Source organism: Durio zibethinus, chromosome 12, assembly GCF_047325235.1.
Source record: "Durio zibethinus cultivar Kanyao isolate XHJ-2024 chromosome 12, ASM4732523v1, whole genome shotgun sequence".
NCBI classification, from domain to species: domain Eukaryota; kingdom Viridiplantae; phylum Streptophyta; class Magnoliopsida; order Malvales; family Malvaceae; genus Durio; species Durio zibethinus.
This window is the reverse complement of record NC_143173.1, coordinates 16,583,993-16,599,239: the sequence shown is the minus strand read 5'-3', so window position 1 is coordinate 16,599,239 and position 15,247 is coordinate 16,583,993.

The following is a 15,247-nucleotide window of genomic DNA, read 5'->3' as shown; positions in this document are numbered from 1 at the left end:
CAAATTGTTATCCAAAATTAAATTATTTTATTTTACTTTTATTAACTAAATAAAATTTATTAATTCAAAAATTAACTTATCGAATTAATTCGATTGTCTCAATGAATTTTTTATTACATTTAAATTAAATTAAATTATATTTTAAACTATTAATTTCTCATTTTTAAAATAAACTAATAAAATCATTCAATAAAATAATAAAATATTAAAATATTAAGTTAAAAACTTTAACAATTTATAAAATAAAACGATCCAATTCATGTATTTTTATTTTTATATTGGGTTTTTTTTTTATCTTTAGATTAAAATTCGATTAATTCTATTATTGACTCAAATTAATCGAAAATCAAAATTTTTATAAAATTATTTTGACAATCATTCAAAATTAATTTGATTCGGTTAGTTAATTTGGTTTTAACCGAACTTGAACACCCTTATATATTAAGATAAGATCATAAGGCTTAGATAGATTTTTTTAAAAATTAAGTTTGTGAGATTTCTTATTATCAACAAAAAAACTTTCTAATAAAAAATAACCAAATAAAAATTAAAATTGAAAACTTCAAACATGTCAATAAAATTGAATAAGCAAATCATTAATATGTAACATGTTGACTTTACATAATACTAGATTTTTATGACCGTGTTTTGCACAGTTAATTATATAACATAAAATCACAACAAATGTGCACGTGAAATTGACAATATAGTTTCAAAATTTGTACCAACAAAAGTATAATAATTTATTTATTAACAATTATAATTATTTGTTTTTTCAATACATGAAATTGTAATAAGAAAATGTCAAACTAAGCTATATATGAAAACAAACTATTAAAAACCTCTTCATACACAATGTTTTTTTATATGATATTTAAACCTATCAATGTCTTCTAAAATCATAATTTCTAACCCTAATTGTGAAATCTCACAAGAAAAGATCACATATAATTGGCCATGATTGAAAACTAGTTTCGGCAAATATAGACCAACATATTTCAAGGATTGTATTTGACTTTTATTAATTGTGATTGCATAACATGGTTTCAATGGATACTACCTTCGTTTTAAAACAAATGGCCATCTTGTTTGTTGAGAAGTCATTGATATCCTTGGAATCAATACTTTGAATCCTATATTGGTTCCAAACATAATTTTACCTTCAACCACCCAATCACCCAGTTAGTAATAATCAAGTATGAACCATTACACATTTCGAAGCTCATATTCACATTCCTTAACTACATAACATGCATACTAATCTTCAACTTTAACAAATGATAAGGCATACCAAGAAACTCTAAACTATTAAAGAACTTAGTCGAAGACATATCATTTTGTTCTTCATTTTCCATGAAACCCTTGCATATCTCATCATTGCATACCTCATGTTTCTGACAATAAATTAGCAATATTTGTATTTTGCTTTATTTCATATGTACTATTTTCAAAAATATCAAATGGAATATCAAATTGTTTATATGCTGTTCTACCACCTGATAACAATAAAAATGCAATTCCAACAAAAAAAAAAAAAGAATTTACATTTAAGAAAACAAATATAAACATGTAAAATAAGACTTTAGTTTTATTGTACCATGATTATTGAATTTTAATAAAAAAAATGTACCTGAAAAAGCTACAGCTAATGCAATTTTTGATGGGACATTAACTTTACCAATATTGTTTTGTACAAAAATGTTTTTCCTATGTCACCATGACCATGTACAAAGAAAACACCTCTTATATTATTCATTACAACACGAACAGTAAAATCATAAACCTTTTGATGATCTATATTCAAAGATTGCCAATCTTCGTCATACTCTTCCACTAATTCTTGTACATTGTAACTATGTTCTTTTGTAACTAATTTATATCCTATAACAAATAATAGACTTTCATATGATTTTGGCAACCTATTATAATCAACATAGATTTACCATTTCTATTCAAGAGTTTTTGAATTTCAATCAAACAATAATTTTTTCAATTGACCATTTGAAAGAACTAGTTCTAGACGACTGAAAAGCCTTCTACTTGTATACAAAATGTCATTAAAAAGTAATTGCCAATTTATTTCCCAAAAAAGCAAAATATTAGTAACTTCATCAAATATCAAAATTGTAACAAACAATTCACACAATTGACCTCTAGTAACCCAAAACCTTGCTTCTTTAATTGCATCATTCCACTTCATGTCGTCACTTATTAAACCCAGCGCATAACAAGCATGTCTGAAATTACTATAGACATGATTATTAACTGTTCTTATTTTTGTGAAACATTTTGGTCCACGCACTATATTTAGTAAAATTCTTAAATAGTACATTTCATTAGAAGCTGGGTGGGCATAAATAATTCATTCACTTATTTGTCCACGTTTTTTAGGAACCCATTCTTTGTCATGCTCAACCCAAACAAATCTTGTTGAAAATTTAGCATAAGTCAATCCATGAGCAACTTCACTATTGGAATTTGCCAACATCCATTTTGAGAACATAGTTTTATCGAGAACAATGTAAAACACGTAGTAAGTTATCAAAATCTTTTAATGTAATGGAATGTTCCCTGGGAAAGTGAAAAAATATGTGCATAACTGAAGGAGATCAATAGTGTATGTCAAATTTAAATATTCTCCAATATGATTCACAAGCAGACACATTGCGACAATATAAAAATATCTTTATTCATCAACATTAACTATATCTTCTTTACTTGAAGATTGGTTGGAAATGATGTTCTCTTTAATAATTGCAGTCACTCTATCAAGGCCCTTAGTTAAGTATTTAAATAAATACTTTATAGCCTTTGACCTGTTACACCATTTTAAATTAATATGTGATTGAAATTTCTGCAAAAGTCTCGATTATATGGAACTACAAACCTGTTTTTTTTTTTAAGATAAATAAAAAATAGAAGACAATGTCAAAAGAAGAATTTAATTAACCTGCAAACATGCCAATTAAATTTCAATTATTCTTTATTGAAAAATACAGCAACAAAAGGTTATTGGATATGGAGAATTTGTCAAAGCTTGTCTTCCAAGTGGATCTTAAAACTTATATTAGAAAAGTGAATGAAATGTCAACCAAAGAGAATCATTTTATATGAGGTTGAAACATTCGACAACACTTTTTGTTTTTGGTTTGCATTCATTTTGCTATGAAGATAGTGTTTTTTTTTTTTTTTTTAAGGAATAACATGTCTTGCCACGAGATAGGAAGTGTAAGATAAACTTTGTGAATATGGATATAGCATTTTTTTTTATTATCTTTTCATAATAGCCACAAGTCCATTTTGTTGGAACAATTATTTAAGTCAATTTTAAGAGATGAAATTAGAAAATATTGATCTTTAGTTAGAATGGTTAGATTCGAACCTTTTATGCATTTTGAATTTGTTTCTTTTTTTTTTTTTTTGTCAAGAGGTTGGTATTCACCATTGGCAAATGGATGATCAATTGCACCGGCACATTTCGAGAACTATATTACATGTTCAAATTGTGCTACATGGCTAGAATTTTATAAGATTGTAAATCACATTATTTAAGTAGCAACTATCTTGGTAATATCAATATTTTATTATTATTTATCAAAGTTTGTTTCATTATTTAATAGATAAAGCAAATAAAACAAAAAGTTTAATTATTTAATATTTAATTATATTTACTATTTTTCTTTGTCAATATTTTATGCATAAATTTAAATATGTAACAAATTTATTATCAAATAATTTACGTTGATTACATGTTGTTTACTACTTAATTATTTTCTAAGTTGTTTTAGCACTTTTTTACTAGAAAAAAGAGTCCACATTCATAAACTTGTAGTATTTAAGTTCTACGTAACTAATTTAAATATATTATCTTTTTAAAAAGTAATTTAAATTAAAAAAATATAATTTATAAGAATAAATAAAAGCTATCCCCTTTTTCAATTTAAAAGGATAGATAAGTAAAGTAAATAAAAAAAATTAAGGGATAATTTTGGAAAATGCTTGTCCATAAACTTCTCCTAAGTTTCAAGTGAGAAGCTTCTAGGGGTTAGGGAAACAACATTTTTCTCTAAAAGACAACCGAAAAAATTGAAAGAGAGATAAGGGAGGAGAAAAAGAAAAAGATAGAGAAAGAGAAAAAGGAAGCTTGGTGTTTTTGTTGCTTCTCATTATGATGGCTTTTTTATGGGTTTCTTCAAAAATGCTATCTTTGAGGTCTAAAAATGGTATCAATTATTTTTCTTCAATGAGAAAGAGGTTGATGAGAGACTTCAAGAGGCTAGAGCAGGACCACCCATTAGTATTAGTGGGGTTGCTCAAGATAATAATATCAAGCATTGGAACACTATCATTTTTTGGTATTTCCCAAATTTTTTTTTTTTTTTAATTTTGGGATTTTTTTGCAGGCTTGGGATGGGGATAAAGTTTTTGAAGACACCATTATATATATATATATATATTTTCTTTTTGATAGCTTTTCTGTCGATCGTCTGACAGCCATCGATAACCGTCTGACAGCCATCGACAGTTGTTCTGATAGTCGGTGGCCACTCTAATCGTAAGTGATCAAAATCTTAAAAAATCTGAGATTTTGATCCTCTTTTTGTTCTATAAATAGAGTCCCAAAAATACTTGCGAAAAGAGGAGGAGGGAGAAACCCAGAAACCCTACAAAAAAAATTAAAAAAATAGATAAAAAAGACATTGCCAGATCCAAAAAAAAAAAGAAGCTTTCTACAAAAGAATCAAACACCAAAATATAAGCAAACTAACAGTCCCTGGAATGAAAATCACAGCACCAGTTTACAGTAAATAAAAAAAAATCACAGAAACAAGAAAGCCAGTTTGGTCAAAACCTTTCAGGCCAGATCCCCGTCGTTCGGAGCTCTTTTTCATAAAACTAAGCTCAGATCTGGACTTAGGAGGTCGAAAATATTCATTTCAGATATTTTAGATTTTTTTGACCACCGATAGACGACGGTCGACGACCACCTACAACGCTGGCATGGCAGAACAGTCATTGGATTCTGGGTTTTAGAGAGAAAAGGAGAGCTATCTGAGAGAAAAAGAGAGAAAAAAGAAGAAGACTAAAAAAAAAGTTGATTTGGCCTTTAAATAGGCCTTCAAAATGACGTTGTTTAGGAAAATAGCAAAACGATGTTGTTTCGACCCCAGAGGATCCTTGCGTCGACTCGCAGCTCGACTCGAGATCAGCGCACCCGACCCGACGACCTGTTCTCCTTTTTGCCTCTCGATAGGTCTAGTTAAGTCGACCCAGATTGGACCAAATCGACGTCGAACATGCTCAGATTGTGTTGACCAAATCGTTGACAAATCCGGTTAAGTAAAAAAAACTTTTTTTTGTATTTTTTTAAATATTATTTTTGTTATTTTAAATTTTATTATTAATATTTATGCATATAAAAATGTTTAAATTTACCAAAATAAATTTTTATTATTTTATAATAATAATTAATAATAATAAATAATAAAATTTATAATAAAAGTTTTTTATAAGTATAATTAAATAAAAATAATGCAAAATTAATAAAAAATAAGAAAAAAATTTTTTATCCAATGATGAGATTCAAAGGTACTCCAAGTAGTGATACCTATGAAATCTTTAGGTGAGAAAATTTTTTTTAAATACTACCAGTGTATTAGAGTATTTATAAAAAGTTTTCAATGCAATAAAAATTTTTCTTTTCTTTAATAAAATAATAAAATTAATTAATTAATAAATTAAGAATAAGTAATAAAAATGAGAAAAAAAATTTTATCCGATAATGAGATTCTAAAAGTATTCCAAGCAAAGATGCTTTAAGAAATCCCTGGTGAGAAGATTTTTTTAAAATATTATTAGTGTATTGAAATATTTATAGAAAATCTTCAATATAATAAAAATTCCATTTTCTTCAAAGTTTTAAATGAAAAAGATTAATAAAACAATTAATAGAAATTTCTAAACAAGAGAATAAAATGTGTGCATCAACGTGGTAACATTTTGCATTACATGCATGGCATAGCTTTTTTACGAAAAATAAATTTGAGCCTTCGAAGATGAGATTTAAGGTATTCCGAAAAGCGATGCCTAAGAAATCTCTAAGTGAGAAAGAATTCTTCTAATGTTAATAATGTACTGAAACATTTTAAGAATTATTTCGATAAAAGGGTTCTAATTATTTTTCTCAAATAAAATTCAAGCACTATAAAAATCAATTCCTAATAAATGAAAAAATTAAGAAAATTTTTTTTCAAACACAAAAAATAAGACTATTTTTTATCAAAATCAAAGGATAACATGTAGTTAAGTGGTACCATTTTTAAACTGAAATCGTGGGGGTGCTAATCCTTCCCTACGCGTAACCGACTCCTGAACCCAAACTGTTTCGCAGACCATAAAATCATCTTTTTAATAAATTTTAATTAATTTTATTAAAAGGATAAATTTTAATAGGTGACCAATCGCACCTAGCCAAAAAAGATTGGTGGTGACTCCGTTATATTGTTATTTCATTTTCAAATTCATCGGATGGACACAAAACTGTTACGACAACTTGGCGACTGCCATCTGAGAGTTAGGCCAAAATTAACTATATGTTATCCTTAAATTTTGATTTAAATAGTCCTAATTATTTTCTTAAATTTTTATTTTCCACTTTCAATAAGAAAAAACAAAAAAAAAAAACAAATCGAAAATGAAAAATTCACACACATTTCTTTTACTATGTCTTTTATGCTTTAGTTTTCTTGTATCTATTACTCTTGATAAATTAGGAAACATATACACATACAATGATACGATGCATCTCATGCATGAGCTCTATACCCAGGCTTTATCCCTTATAAGGGAAGTAAAGTACCTATGCCTCGTAAGGTGATAACCTCCATAATGGCAAGCGAAATACTTTCACTCAAATTGAATCCTTTTCGTTTGTAGCCTGTAATGGGTGAGGATCGGAGTGCCTTACTAGTCTAATGTGGACGACAGTAAGAAACAATTTGAGAACTTTTAGATGCATGTCAACCCAAACCCAGCATGTAATAAGTAGTAAGAAGCCAACCTTAGGTAGAGTTTCACCTACCTTTTTTAGAGATTACCAAAGTATGTAAGAATAAAAGTTGTGAGTAATACAAAATAAAACAAAACTCAAAAATCTCAAAACTAAAAAAAAAAGTTTTTTTTTCTAAACCACATCCTTACACTAACTCAATTTTGTTTTGTTTTTCTCTTTTACATTAATCATATCATATAGTTTTGCATCGAGATATTTGCTCTAAGATAGCTTTCTCCTAAGGAGTCTTCATGGATCTCATAGAACTACAGATTTGCTCATCCTTAGTCAATGTCCCACGTGAACTGTATAATTAAGTATATGTTTGGTCAAAAGAAGCCCAACAAAAGAGTGGAGACTGTTTGTTTATCGATTATGTGTCTGAGTTATCCAAAAAGGTACATTTAGATCTCACACAAAATAATTTAGAAGACTTAGCCATTATCTGGGGTTAGTTAAGTGAAGAAAGGAAAGAAAACTTTTGTAAAAAATATGAGAAGATTGTATCTCTTATTTCAGTAGTGATTGATGAACCGTTGGTCAAGGCAGCTATACAGTTTTGAGATCCATCCTATAAATGCTTTACTTTTAATCAAGAGGATTTAGTGTCAACTATTGAGGAATATTTGATTTTGCTTGGGATAGAACTACAGTGTTCGGACAAAGTGTTTACCCGAAAGCTAAAATCAGGTTATCGTAAAAAATTGGCCAAGTTTATGGGGGGTAAAAGTAGAAACTATAAATTCTTTCGTGAAGCCTAAAGGTGAACATCTTAGCATCCGTTGGGACTTTCTTTAAAATTTCATTCAAGGGCATTTGAATGATTATCAAGGCTTAGAGCTGTTTGCTTTAGCATGTATGGCATGGTAATCTTTTCAAAGACTTTGGGTTACATTGAGATAATTGTTGTAAATTTTTTTGAGCAAATTGAAACTCAAGCAATTAATCCCGCACCAACAGTTTTAGCCAAAACCATCAGGTCATTGAATTTCTGTCTACGAAATGAAAAGGGATGGTTCATAAGGTGTACACTTCTATTATATGTGTGGGTTAGAAGTCATTTCAAGTGTGAGAAGAGTGCATTTTTAAAATCGTATCTTCAAAATAAGGCACCAATCGAAGAGTTTTACAAAAGTCAGTGGCCAACATTGAAGACCAAGGGAGAGTGAGTTTTATTCTTACGAAAGCTTTTCAGGGATAAAATTGAATGGATGGCGTTTTGGATGCCTTGGGTGCCCTTGTTGTATTGTGGAGAAAACGAGCCATGGATACCATTGTTAGGGCTATAGGGCATTATAAGTTATGCTCTATTAATGGTGCTTAGGCAATTTGGTACAAAGTAGTTTATTCCTGCCACTCATGGCCTTGCCCGAGTAGAATTCATTTACGGGGAACTGAGTCCACTAAGAATCTTGAAACAATTGATCCAAGCATGAAAGAAAATACGAAGAATGAGATTAGGGCCTTTCATCGATAAAGTCACCCTTGATTATCAAATTTGGAAAGCAAAGCAACCTAGAGATATAATACTTCCTCTTGATGACAGCTTACATCGATCAACTAATCTTTTAGAAGAAGTACATTTATAAAAAATTGAACTTGTGAAGACAGAATTAGAAGCTGAAAAAAAATAAGAAAAAAAAATTTGAAACTTCATGAGAATGTGGGATAATTAAAATATGAAAAAGAGATACAATAGAGCATATTGGAAAAAGCTATAAAAGAATGGGATATGACTAATAATGATTTGAAAGATCTGTACCAAAAAAATAAGAGTTTACAAGTCCAATTCAAGACTAAAAATTTTACTAAGTCTTACCTTAGTCGACAACGTGAAATGGATGAGCTCTGAGAAGAAATGAACCAATGAAAGGGCAAAGCTCAAGAACAACAAGAAAAGGCCACCAAAATCTCTCAAGAATGCCAGAATTGAAAAATGGTTGTATAATACAACTTCAACAAGGTTGGTGAATGTTAGAAAAAAAAGGAAAGGCTAAAGGTCATAATCACGAAGAAGAGAAGAAAGTACCTAAAATTACTGAATGAGAAAAATCGCTTCATCAGATGATCCAAAGGTTAGAGCTACAACTGTAAGATCACAAGAACCATATTTTAGCAATAATAGATAAGTGATAGAGAAGGGAAAAAGATTGGATCTTCACATGTGATTCAAAAAGAGATGCTCGCATGATGTGAAAAGTCAAAAATTTAGAAAGGTAACAGTACATAGAGCACATAACCAGTTAAGTTTATAAGGTAGTAAAAAAGGCATGAAAGATGGTTGAAAAGATAAAAACGTTAAGACAAGAAGTCAATTCAATAAAAAAAATATGGACAGCACCTAGTAAACTTTCTAGACGAGGCAAAGGACTATTATGAGTAAGTCAAACACTTCTATAGATATAAATTCTAGGATGATAAATCTCATGTAATCAAAGTTGTATGGTATCAATAAAAATTTTTAGTGTTAAAATTTATCTAAGAGCAAATATCTCTCATTTGTATTCATGTATCATCTACATCATTTTTATTCTCTTTCAAAAAATAAAATTTTTGACACAAGGCATTCTGATTTTTTTTAAAAATTTTTTGTAAAAATAAAGGTTTAAGAATAGCTCGCTCTTCAAAAATTTTAACTCAACCTACTCGTCATTCATACAACACCAGGACTCAGACAAGAATCATGGAACAAGAACAAGCCAGTCGATTTAAGAGAATTGAGAAAGTTCAAGAAGAACTAAGAGGTGATCTTAGTATAATAATGGATATGCTTAGGAAACTTGATAAGGAAAAAGAGTTACTTTGAAAATATGTAGATGTGTTCGCATAGTCTTATCAGGATATGTCAAGACTCAGCACTAATATTGTAAAATATAAGTTACCTTTGAAACAAAAATGCAAGCCAGTATAACAAAAGCTAAGGCACATGAAGCTGAAGATGCTACTAAAAATTAAGGAGGAAATGAAAAAATAATTTGATGCAAGATTTTTGGAGGTGGCAAAATATCTTGAATGGGTAGCCAAATAGTGCTAGTTCCCAAGAAAGATGAAAAAGTGAGAATGTATGTCAACTATCGAGATCTGAATAGGGCAAGTCTTAAGGATAATTTTTTTCACCCTATATCGATACTCTAGTAGATAATACTGCTAGGCACTTCACATTTTCTTTTATGGATAGCTTCTCAAGTTATAATCAGATCAAGATGGCTTAAGATGATATGGAAAAATCACATTTGTGACTATATGGGGGACATTCTATTACAAAGTCATACTTTTTGGGTTGAAAAATACTGGTGCCACTTATCAAAGAGCAATGGTGACTCTTTTTTATGACATGATGCATAAAAAAATAAAAGTGTATATGGATGATATGATCACAAAATCTCGTGAAAAAAAGATCATGTAGTCAATCTCAAAAAACTGTTTGATAGGTTAAAAGGATTTCAGTTGAAATTGAATCTTACCAAATGTACATTTGGTATTAAATCAAAAAAATTATTAGGCTTTATGGTTAGTAAAAGAAGAATTAAAGTTGATCCAGATAAGATATAGGCTATTCAAAATTTATCCCTTCCCCGTACCCCGAAAGAAGTGTGAGGCTTTATGAAAAGATTGAATTATATTGCTCGTTTCATATCTCAACTCACTTAATGTGATCCCATTTTTAAGCTTTTTAGAAAACATAATCCAGGAGAATGAAATGATGAATGCCAAGAAACTTTTGACAAAATCAAAGAATACTTATCGAATCCATCCATGTTGGTGTTGTCTGTTTCAGGAAAATCTTTGATTTTATACTTAATAATGCATGAAAATTCAATGAGATGTGTGTTGGGATAAAGAGATGAAACCAACAAAAAAAAACAAGCAATCTACTACTTGAGTAAAAAATTCATTAATTATGAGTCCAAGTATTCACCATTAGAGAAGATGTGTTGTGCATTGGCCTAGACAGCTCGAAGGCTCTGACAATACATACTTTATCATATCACTTGGCTCATAGCAAAGTTGGATCTTATTAAATATATCTTCGAGAAGCCTTCATTGACAGGGAAAATAGCACGATGGTAAGTTATGCTTTCAGAGTATGATATTATTTATGTGACTCAAAAGGCTATTAAAGGGAGTACAATAGTCGAATTTTTTGTTAATTGTGTAGTCGAAGATTATAAGCCAATGAAATTAGATTTTTTTGATGAAGATGTGATGGCAATTGAAGAAAACAAACTTGTTGTAAAGTCTTGGAGAATGTATTTTGATGGAGCTACTAACGTTTTAGGCCATAGTATTGGGGCAATTTGATATCTCCTGATGGGCACTATTACCCCATCACAACCAGGTTAAATTTCAATTGCACAAATAATGTGGTCGAATATGAGGCTTGTGTTATGAGTCTGCAAGCAGCAATTGAAAAGAAGATTAAAGTGTTAGATGTGTTTGAAGATTTGACTTTAGTCATTTATCAATTACAAGGTGAATGGGAGACGAGAGATTTCAAGTTGATCCGGTACCATAAATACATCTCTGAGTTGGTTAAGCAATTTGAAGAAATTCAATTTGAGCATATGCCCAGAGAAGAAAACCAAATTACTGATGCACTAGCTACTCTAGCTGTAATGATCAGAATAGATGCAAATACTGAGATCCAACCCATCAAGTTGAGTCTGAAGGATGTACCAGCACATTACTCAAGTGTCGAAGAAGAAGTTGATGGGAGGTCATGGTATCATGATATTATGCAATATATTAAAAGTCAGTAATACTCAGAGTATGCAACAAAAAATGATAAAAAGACTATAAAAAGGTTGGCTATGAGTTTTTTCTTGGATAGAGATGTCCTCTACAAAAAGAGTTGTAGACACCCAATTGGGTCCGGCCCAGATCAATTGGGCCTGGCCCAAATGGGTAAGGCCCATTTCAATCCAGGTTTTTTTTTTTTTTTCTCTTTTTCTTCTTTTGTATTTTATGTATTTCATTATTATTATTATTATGTATATCTTTGTGTATTTATTTTTATTTAGATTAGATTTATATGTATTGTATGTATATAGTTATATATTTATTATTTTTATTATCTTTTTTTTTTTTTGTAATATATTTTTGGGTTTATCTTATGTTATTTGTTTTTTTTATTATCTGTTAATTTTATCTGATTTTTTTTTTGAATTATCTGATATTATTTTTTTATTTTTATACCATCATATCTTTTGATTATCTAGTATTTTTTTTATATTTATTTTGATTTTAATTCTGGATGGCTAAGATTCAAAGTTGAAGAATCCCACTCTGGAGGGGAATTCAATCAGAAGAGTCCAGTTGGATTCAAAGACTGAATTCCCGTCTAAGGAGGAATTGGGATTGATCAGGAACTCCTGATCAATCCCTATAAAAGAGACCCCCATGGAACAGAGAAACACACAGAAAACAGTCAGCTAGAGCTACTGATTTGAGAAGCAAAGGCGTAGGGAAGAGTATAGAAGGCTAGGAAAAGGTTTAGGAGAGTTCCAGAAATTATCAGAAATTTTTTTGGGGATTTTTCGAGATTTTTTTTTCTGGGAGTTTCTGGAAAATTCCAGTTTTCGGTTGAATTTTCCGGCCAACCTTGAAGTTTCCGGCTAAAATTCCGGCCAACATTGAAGTTTCCGGTGAACTGCCCAGTTTCCGGCGAAGAATCCCAGAAACCGGCAAAGAATCCCAGAAACCGGTGAATTTCCGGCGAAAAAACCCAGATTCCGGCGAAAATTTCCAGAATCCGGTGAATCTTCCACCGGAGTTCTTCGGTTTTTTAGAGAGAAGGGAGAGAAAAGGGAAGGAAGAGAGAGAGGGGAGAGGAGCGTTCTGCCGAAAAACGGAGGAAGGTGCCTTTTATACCCTCCCAAAACGACGTCGTTTTGGCTTTAAGTTAATCAGAGGATCCACGCGTTTTGCCGAACCCGACCCGACCCGAAGCGTCGACCCGCTTTCTGACCCGCGCGTTTCAGCCCCTCCGAGCCGAGCCGAGCCGAGCCGTTCTTCCCGAGCCGCTTCTCCGAGCTGTTTTCTCTTCCTTGAGCCGAGCCGAGCCGAGCCGCAACCCGAGCCGCTCCAGGTTTTTTTTTTTTTTTTTTATTTGACTTTGATTTTGATCTTGATTTTTTTTTTCTTTTTTTCTTTAATTAATCCGACGACGGAGCCTCTACAAGTGAAACAGTAGTTTTTCTTGCATACTCCTGAGGTGAGGGAATTTTCTCAATTTTTTGCTAAAAGTATTAGAGTCAATTGAGAATAATTTCCGATAATTAATTACTTGGCTGATTGTGATTTTTTTTTTTAATTAATCCGACGACGGAGCCTCTGCAAGTGAAACAGTAGTTTTTCTTGCATACTCTTGAGGTGAGGGAATTTTCTCAATTTTTTTGCTAAAAGTATTAGAGTTAATTGAGAATAATTTCCAATAATTAATTGGATGATTTTGTTTTTTCTTTAATAAATCCGACGACGGAGCCTCTGTAAGTGAAACAGTAGTTTTTCTTGCATACTCCTGAGGTGAGGGAATTTTCTCAATTTTCTGCTAAAAGTATTAGAGTCAATTGAGAATAATTTCCAATAACTAATTACTTGAAAAATTTTGAGGCTTTTTGGATAACACAAATTTAAGCTGGTACCATCTTTTGATGGGCGTTGTGAGGGTGTTATAACCTTCCTCACACGTAACCGAACTCCCGAACCCTGTTCTGGTTTGTAGACCTGAACCTATTCTTCTAGGGACCCTTAAACTTAGGTGTTCCCTAAAAGGGCAGATTCCTTAGGTGGCCAATCACACCTAGATAAAAAAGATTGGTGGCGACTCCCTAAAGTCAATGTCTAGCGATAGATCCCCGGATCTAGACGTTACGACAGCTTGGCGACTCCATTGGGGACGTTGAGAGTCAGGCCAGCAAATAATTTGTGTTATCCAAAAGCCAAATGAAATTGAACCTTGTTGTATATATGTGTTGTTATTCATTCATGTTTTAGTTACCTTGTTAATTATGTCATTCATATGCATGTGCATAACATGAGCTCTATACCCGAGCTCCGTCCCTCTAGGAGGGAGTAAAGTACCTATTGCTTTCGTGAGGTCTAATGCCTCCGCAGTGGCTAGCGAAATACTCTCACTCAAATTGAACTTTTTCCGCTTGTAGCCTGTAATGGGTGAGGATTAGGGTGCCTTACTAGTCTGTGATGGACAAGGATGTAAGGAGCAATTTGGGAACCTTTAGACTTTGACCTTAAACCACATATAGTGAACTTTAGGAGTGCTTACACCTAGGATAGAGCTCTTTCTACCCAATGATAGATATACCCTAAAATTAGGACACAAAAAAAGGTATTTATCTAATCATTTTGATTGTTTAACTTTGTGTATTATTTTTATCATATGTGACATTATGCATCAACATCACTTACGTTTCATCCACGGAACTAACTATGTTGTTTGTCTGATTGTATGCATCTGTATTCTTTTCATGATCATGTTTCAACACAGTCATTTGCATTCATTTCATACTAGATTTCATTCAAAAAATGTACATTTCATTTGTGTGTCAAAGCATCATACATAAGGCACAGCATAATATTTCTAATCATAAGTATGGTACTCAAGGTCCGAGGATAGCTCCATCTAGCGAAAACCCTGCTCATCCATACAACACAAGATCCAGAGCAAGGCAAATGGAAGAAGAAAGTTCTCATAGATTTGAAAAGCTAGAAAAAGCTCAGGAGAAGATTGAAAATGAACTTAGCAAAATTCTGGAGGCTCTCAATAATATGAATAAAGGAAAATGAGTTGAAGGAAGTACAAGCCAGCAAGAAGTGGCTGACCCATTGTACCCTCCAGGTTTTGACCCACCTCAAGCCCAGTCTGCCCAAGAGGTCCCACCACAACATTTTGCATATCCAACATGCTCTGGAATGCCATCAGCTTTTAACCCAGGGTAGTATAATAGCTATATAAATCCTGTCTTCACCGAAAAGGCAGCAGAACCAATTCTTGATCTAGATGATGTAAAAGAGAAGGACAAGGAAAAGGTAAGGGTGGAAGCTGAGGAAAGTTCCAAGATTAGCATGCTAGAGCAGAGGCTACGGGCTGTAGAAGGATTTAGCTTTTATGGGTCAGTTGATGCTGCTGGGCTCTGCCTAGTTCCTGATGTGGTTATCCCTTATAAATTCAAAGTA